Raw genomic sequence first — 8,452 nt, forward strand, 5'->3', positions numbered from 1 at the left:
TAACTCTCATTAACAATATAACACCATTATACTTGTTCTTTTTTTATACATTAATTATTCATTTCACTAAGGATAATAAAGTCCTTTCAATTAGTTCTTTAATTTTATTTCAGTTCCCTACATGTGCAATGAAATTTTGCTCAAAAATATCCTCGGCCAAAAAATAAAATTTTTCTTGTAGTTATCACTTACTATCTTATAGCTAGCTAAAAAATTTAACTCATCATCCTAAATCCATCCAGTGAGGTAAAACTGAAATTTTATACAAAACTATAGGACTAATTATAATTAAAGTTGTATTTTTGCCTAATAATACATACTCCCTCCAATCCTTATTATAAGGTAGTGTTTAGAACAATTTGTTGATCCTCAATATAGAAAGGTGAATTGAGAATTAATTATTATTATTTTTCAATTTTACTCTTATTGTGAATTTAATTATATGGCTCTTTGTATACTGTATATCTCTCTTCTTAATTTTAATAGGGTAAAATTGAAAAAAAAAATTCATTTCAAGACACACTTTAATTTAATAAATTAACTGTCAATCCTTGATTCTAATAAGGTAATTGATTATGTGGGCTGTGGCATTTACTGCAGACTGCAGTAAAGGAGGCATCAACGTTCAGTGTAATCCATTACTAACTTTTGGTTCCAAAATTCGTCAATGGCCAGTCATGTGATTTACATGATTCTTTTGAAACTTCCCTTTAAGCAAATAACTGCTTTTTAGTTTCATTTAGTTCAAACAAACCATGATCGCTGCAATTTATTAGTTGTTTCTTTGCCACAAATAGGCCAATACATAATGTCATTTAGCTTCCATTATTATTTTTCTCCATATTTTTTGACTCATTTAAAACCCTGTCCCTGTGCAGTGCTACACAAGTCACAGACTATGACGGATTTGGATTCGGTGACTATATTTAATATAAGCACTGAGTACCTGTATCATCTGAACCGTTAAAATTCAGATCAAAGGTTATAAATTTATATTTCATTTAAAATTAATGAATAAGTGAGTTTATTTAAACTATTGATCCAAATTTTAATTACTCATATAAGATAGGCATTTAGTGCTATACTAAATACAGTCACCGAATCCAAATCTGACTATGACACTAGTTCGATTTAAAAACTTGGTGATTTTTTTTTTTTTACTAATTCATAGCATGGTCATATATAACTATTCATTGAAATTACTTAAATTATTGTAGCGCTGACTTTCTTCTAGTTAATCTTATAATAACCAGAACTTGCAAATTGCACGCTTAGTTTATTAAAATTTTGTACGTAGTAACTAACTTTGACAGGAACATTTATTAATATAACGTGTTCAAATTCAAAGCAAACTAATACTATGGCTTTAACGTAAAATAAGTAAAATTAAAACAAAATTTTGAGAAATACATCACTCCGGCGTCCGTAAAGATCGATATTACTTATGACCTTCGTCGAACTCCATGGGCCCGGAGATAACATGTATGGAAATGAACGTGGTTTCTCTTGTTACCTGGTCCAAATGAAGCCTTACAAGTTGGCAAAAAGGGGAGGGGAAAAAAAATGCCCATGATTAATCGGTATTCGGTAGAATTTCCTTTTTCTTTTTTTCTTTTTTTCTTTTTACCTGAACCAGTACAATTTCATCTGGATTGATTTTATTATATATTTTTGTGGCTGCCAAGAAACGATGTGACTTTTCTTTCTGACACGTGTCAATGAAGGGTTCGTCACCAAGTACGTAAGGACAACCATCCCACTATCATAAAAGCACCACCACCACCTTCGTTCCTTTCTCGCACTCTCTCTCTGCTACACTCTTTGATCTCTCCATTACTTCTTGTCTGTGTCAGTGCGAGTGTTTCAATGGCCGTGCAACCTGAGTTTGAGCATCCAATGAAGGCCTTCGGATGGGCTGCTAGGGATTCTTCTGGCCTTCTCTTCCCTTTCAACTTTTTTCGAAGGTGCACACACACAGCTACAGTATTTTATGCTTTCTGATAATCATAGTGTTCACTTTTGGTCCATCTTGCTTCATTCTCGCTGTCAACATGAGCCATATGTTTCTCATGTCTTCAGGAAACCGGAGAAAAAGATGTGGCCTTCTAAGTGCTGTACTGTGGAATATGCCACTCCGACCTCCCATGCTCAAGAACGAATGGGGATTCTCCGTCTATCCTCTCGTACCTGGGTACGTACATTCACAGTTACACTCTACAAACTGCTTCAACATGATGAAACTCGTTAATATAATTATCATTCTAACGAGTATGGACACACATGCAGGCACGAGATTGCTGGGGTGGTGACAGAAGTGGGATGCAAGGTACGAAAATTCAAAGTGGAAGACAAGGTTGGCGTGGGATGCATGGTGGCATCCTGCCGACCTGTCAGAGTCGTTCCGACCACCTTGAGAACCTCTGCTCAAAAGCTATCGTCACGTACGGTGGCAAGTACGTTGATGGCACCATCACATATGGAGGCTACTCCGATCCGACTTCATGGTCGTCGACGAGCACTTCGTGGTTCGCATTCCAGATGCTTTGCCTCTTGATGCTGCAGCTCCTCTGCTCTGTGCTGGGATCACAGTGTACAGTCCTCTTAGATATTATGGCCTCGACAAGCCAGGCCTTCATGTGGGTGTGGTCGGTCTCGATGGGCTCGGCCATATGGCAGTCAAGTTCGCGAAAGCTTTTCGAGCAAAGGTCAGTGTCATCAGTACTTCTCCTAACAAGAAGAAGAAAGCCGTTGAACATCTAGGAGTTGGTTCCTTTGTTGTCAGCCGTGATGAAGATCAGATGCAGGTGATTATCATCACAAGTATTGTTGCTATTATATGTGTTAATATATATATATATATAAGCCTTCTAATAACAGTGTCATGCATGTTTGTTTGTACATATAACTGCGTAGACTGCGACGGGCACCTTGGATGGCATAATTGACCCAGTTTCAGTCGTGCATCCTCTCTCACCTTTGATTGATCTATTGAAGCCAAATGGCAAACTTGTGTGAAGCCTGAGAAGCCTCTGGAGCTGCCAGTATTTCCTTTACTTATGGGTGAGTATATACGAAGAAAGATTAAATGTACTGAATATGTATAATGTTATTGATTTATAAAGGTGAAAATGGAAATGATGTGAAGCAATTACAAGTGCTGCAACAATATTTATATATATTATATTGGCAGGGAGAAAGACAGTGGCTGGAAGTACAATTGGAGGCATGAAGGAGACACAAGAGATGGTAGACTTTTCTCCAAAGCATAACATAAGACCTGACATAGAAGTGATTCCCATCGATTATGTGAACACTGCTATGGAGCGTCTCCTTAAAGCTGATGTCAAATATCGTTTTGTGATTGATATTGGCAACACATTGAAGCCAGCCACTTAAATTTGCATGCGATTCAAGATTTCCGGGATTACTCGTACGCTGGTTTGTGCTTGTGTGTGTGTGTGTGTGAGCTACTATATATATAGTTTGTCATATTTATTTTTGTCTATATTCCTTATTGAGTACTCTTGAAAGGGATATGTTGTGGGTTCTATCGGTGGTTGTTTGTGTGAATAAATTAATACATTACATCGAGGTTTAGCTTGCCAATATATATATATATAATTCTCTGTCACAAAAGTGAGAATAAACTTCACTTAGTGATGAGATAAGAATCATTGGGATTTAAATTTAGTGATTATATTTAATATAAATATTGAGTGTTTATATTATTTGTTAAAATTTAAATAAATAATTTTAAATTTATACTCTATTTAATATTAATTAGTAAGCGAGTTTATGAGAATCATTAATATAAATTTTAATATTTCAGACGGTACAAACACTTGTAAAGCACAGTGATCATCGAATCCAAATATGAATCGTTGTCGTCTGTCTCAATTTTCAACAAGCCGTGACAATATTTTAGCAGTGATAATTTTCCTTTCCTGCCGCAACTGTTGCTGCTGATTCAGCATAGACATTTATTGTCGTCACAAATAAAATCAATAGAAATCGGGCCAACATTAGGGCGGCAAAATTTTCAGCAACAACTCTTCAATTTTTAGAAGCGACTTTTTTTTTTGGCAATGCTATTCCTTTCATGTCCGCTCTTATCTAACAGTATAACTTAATTACAAATGAATATGAAATTTTATTAATTTCAAATATTCACTAAGGATATTTTTTTAAAAAAATCATCAATCACTTCTCAAAAATATCAAATTACCTTGTATAAACGCTTATGAAATTGACAAACATTATCACCCTAGAGAACAAAAATCTCTAGAAACAGAACTATTTTTTGCTGCCGAAGCTAAAGAATATTTCTTTTTTTAAAAAAAAAGCTTTATTATCAGTGTTTTATAATAATTTTTGGAGGCGACTTTTTTTTGGGCAATGCTATTCCTTTCATGTCCACACTATCTAATAGGATAACTTAATTACAAATGAATATGAAATTTTATTAATTTCAAATATTCACTAAGGATATTTTTTTAAAAAAAATCATCAATCACTTCTCAAAAATATCAAATTACCTTGCATAAACGCTCATGAAATTGATAAACATTATCACCCATAGCCCAAAACTCTCTAGAAACAGCACTATTTTGCTGCCAAAGCTAAAGAATACTTCTTTTTTAAAAAAAAAAACATTATCATCAGTGTTTTATAATTATTTGGTAAACGTGAAGTACGAAGAAAATAATATTTTTTAATAATAAAATTGTCATAATTTAATTTGATGGTAACATCCATACACTTAAAAACATAGTGATTTGATTTTTGACTAACACAAAACATGTTCATTACTAATACTAATTATTAAAAAAAAAACATGGTCATCACTGATTGAATTTCTTACATTGTAGCGTTAACTCGGTTCTGATATTATGATAACCTGAAGAACTTGTAATTCCTTATTAAAATTGTGTGCGTAATAACTAACTTTGACTGTAACATTAATTAGTATCGCGAAAAGATCGATATTATAATTATAAAGCCTTGGTCAAACGTAACTTCATCAGCCAGAGATGATATATGTGGAAATGGACGTGGTTTCTCTTGTACTACTTGGTCTTGATCGATCGGCAATCAGTAGAATTTCATTAGAATTAATTTTATTTGTATTATATAATTCGTGTCTGCCAAGAAACGATATGTTCCTTTTCTTTTTGACACATGTCATAGAAAGATTCAAGTGCACCAAGTTGACTTCCCACTACTACAGTGAAAGAAGCACTGTAAATTTAAATCGTTAAATTAAATTTAATAATTTAAATTTGATAGTTTTTAAAAGTATAAATTAACTTATATTGTTAAAAGTTTTAATAGATGAGTAATAGAATGAAAACGCAGTGGAAAAAAACCAAGTCCCAAGCTGATGTCTTGTGTTGGAGTAGTGATGGTCACCGAGTAGTGTTGACATTTATATTAATTACACGGGTTAATTAGTTGATGCATGTTTTGCTCAAAATATATTATCATCACATACATTAGGACGGTACGGTGGCAAGCACATTGACGGCACCGTCACATACGGAGGGTACTCTAAGTTTATTGTTTCCGACGAGCATTGGTGGTTGGCAGCGTAACCTCAAGATGCTAGAATCACAGCGTATACGATGAGCATTTTGAGGTAATCAATTAGTGCAAAAGTTCATTTCTTTAAAAACAAAAATTAAGATACAAATATGCCCTTAAAGTTTTTACGTAAATGCACCTGATAGGCTAAAGTTTTTTTCTGCACAATTTTGCCCAATGTTTTTCAATTTGATTCAATTTTATGTTACTGTCAGGGTTTAACTGCTTTGACTTGGTTAAAATTTTGTACTGTTATCTTGCCATATTGGAATCCATCTGTCACTTCTCTCCTCCAAACCTAGATTGTTTGAAGCCTCATGCCCTCATCGTCATTATTGTCTCCCGTTCGCTTCTTCTTCTTCCACAGATTCCAATCCCCACTTCAATGCTCTCCCCTTGGTCTGCCATTACTGCCACCTCCTCTTCCCCCCTCCCCTTAAAACATCATCAAAACTAGTAACGGTGGTCGACTCCCCTTCCTTACTACTGACGATGGCTAACTTCCTTTTCATTTCTCTCCTCCAAACCTATTAGAATCTCGTTCTCGATCTGTGGCATAAGAGGTGTCTCGATGATGGCAAGCCAAAATCCGAGAAGGCCAAGTAGATTTGAAGAAGTAGGCACATCGATGATGGAAGGGGTTCTCGTCCAAGTTGATTTTGTGCTTGACTGAGGTTCCTCATTTTAATATCGTGGTGCCAATTCTGAGATAGACGAGTGTGGGATGTTCAGGGGTTTTCTTTTTGTGTGAGATAGTGAAGGTTTCCCTTGGTGTTGGGTTTTTTGTCCTTGCTCTTTTGTTTTGGTTCTTCATCCTTGCTCCTTGCTTTGAGTCTTGTAGCCTCAATTTCTAGGTTTGATTTGTATTTGGCTTTTTTTTTTTTGGCATGTAATTGATTTGTTTCTGGTTCCGTTTTTTTTTTTTTGTTTGATTTGTTTTTGGCTCAATTTTTTTCAGGTTTGATTTGTTTCTGGTTCAAACGAGGAGGGCGAAGAGATGACAGATATGTTCCTTTGATTCTTCATCGGTTAGCTTTGCCATCCACTATTCACCTCCCTTTGCCAGATATGATTTCCTCTACGGTTTGGGTTCAAATGTTTGATTTTGGTTCCCTTGATTTCTCGAAGGTTTGGGTTTGAGGGTCTCGATCTTGTTCTGAAGATATGATTTTAGATGCTTCATCTTTTTTGGTTATTTGTTAAGCAAAATTATTTTCATTTGCTTATTTTGTTGTAAAATTTGGAGCCAAATATTCATTTGTTGAATATTGATTGTAATTGTGGATATGGAATGTTTTGTCCGTAAATGATGGAATATTGATTCTGGAATTTTGATTTGAAGATGTTTCACCGGCAATGAAGGATGAAGATGAGGGGGGGAAGGGAGATCCGTTAGCTTGGGGTGAGATGGATGAGATTACGTATCAAAGTCAAAGAAATATCTGACATGGCAAGGGAGAGAAACGTGATGTGGACGTCCAATGATGTACAAAACAATTAAATGTTCAAAGTTAACAGTGGCAAAATTATACTAAATTAAAAAACTTTGGGGCTAATGTTATAACAAGGGATTTGACCTTTAACCATCCTTACCAAGAAATCATTGAACTGAAAGGCCTCGCTTAATTTCATGTATAGGGAAGCTAATATTAATGTTGATTGTTTAGCAAGAACTTGTCATTCACTTGATAATGTTTTGCACATCTTTGATCAACAACTAGCTTTTTTATAAGGGTGTGATAGTTTGTAACATCACAAAATTAATTCAAGATTAATTAAGCTAATTAAAAGCAAATGAGTAATTTTAAAGGAATACTTAGATATATATAATTGTAGTTAGAAAATTATTATTTATATTTAATCTAGATAAAATTTTAAGTTATGATTTTCTTTAGAAAATAAAAATAGTAATAATATTATTATTAAAAGGGAGAATCACATTTAGCCTCTTTTAAAAGAATTAATCACAGATAAGGACTAAGAACAAGTTATATTTCTATTGTAATAATAATTCATTTAATATTAATTTTTATTTGTGATTAATTTCTTTAGGAAGGGGTTGGATGTAATTTTTTTATTAAAAAATATATAAAAAAGAAGAAAAAGGAAAAGAAATATTAAATTAAAAAATTGAAGAGGGAGGGACGGAAATTCCGTATGTGTGTGTTTGGTGTATATAAAACAAATAATGAGAAATGAAATAAAAAATTGTGGAACCCACCTCACTTTATTTTGGATTTAGAATCTCTCCACTTTTTTTTCATCCATTTTCCTCCATTTCTTCCATTCCCACTATTCATTAATTTTATCATTTAAAAAATTATTTAATAAAATAATTTGAATAATAAAGATTAGAAAAATGGAAAGAAAAAAGTAGAGAGACCCCTCTTCTCTTTATTTCACACCCCCTTGGCCCCTCCTCTTTTTCTTTTTCATTTATCTTCCCTTTTTCCATTTGCCGCCTCGTTCGAATAGAGAGGAGCGAAGAACAAAAAAAAAAAAAAAACATTCATGTATTGGTGACAAAAAAAAATTTAAAACTTCATGATGGAATATTTTTAATGAAATTTTAAATTTTCTAAAACTATATAAACATTATAAATATAAATATTTTTATTAGTCATATTTTCTCTATATAACTATTATAAATATAAATATTTTTATTAGTCATATTTTCTCTTTATTTTTTTATTTTAAGATTATCAAAAATTTAAGATTTAAAAAAGGGATGAATTTTTTATAAATAAATAGGGTTATTAAGGTTGTTAATAATATAATAAATATTTTAGAATATTATTTTGTTGATAACATTTGAATTTGAGGCTTTTAAACTCTAGACCTCTACAGATAAATTTTTGGTTAAATTTAAAAA

The 8,452-nt window shown here is 33.1% G+C and overlaps 1 long non-coding RNA gene and 1 pseudogene across 1 annotated transcript; both read left to right on the forward strand.

The window, feature by feature from the left end:
- Positions 1 to 1,866: 1,866 nt before the first annotated feature.
- Positions 1,867 to 3,457, forward strand: LOC129322896 (probable mannitol dehydrogenase; annotated as a pseudogene).
- Positions 3,458 to 5,893: 2,436 nt separating this feature from the next.
- LOC129322897 (uncharacterized) lies at positions 5,894 to 7,463 on the forward strand. The gene is made up of 3 exons (XR_008596305.1): positions 5,894 to 6,434; positions 6,539 to 6,708; positions 6,923 to 7,463. It is a non-coding gene; the product is annotated as an uncharacterized LOC129322897 (long non-coding RNA).
- Positions 7,464 to 8,452: the final 989 nt, after the last annotated feature.

The sequence above is a fragment of the Prosopis cineraria genome, unplaced genomic scaffold, assembly GCF_029017545.1.
Source record: "Prosopis cineraria cultivar Desert tree isolate PC_DT_omini unplaced genomic scaffold, ASM2901754v1 PC10, whole genome shotgun sequence".
NCBI classification, from domain to species: domain Eukaryota; kingdom Viridiplantae; phylum Streptophyta; class Magnoliopsida; order Fabales; family Fabaceae; genus Prosopis; species Prosopis cineraria.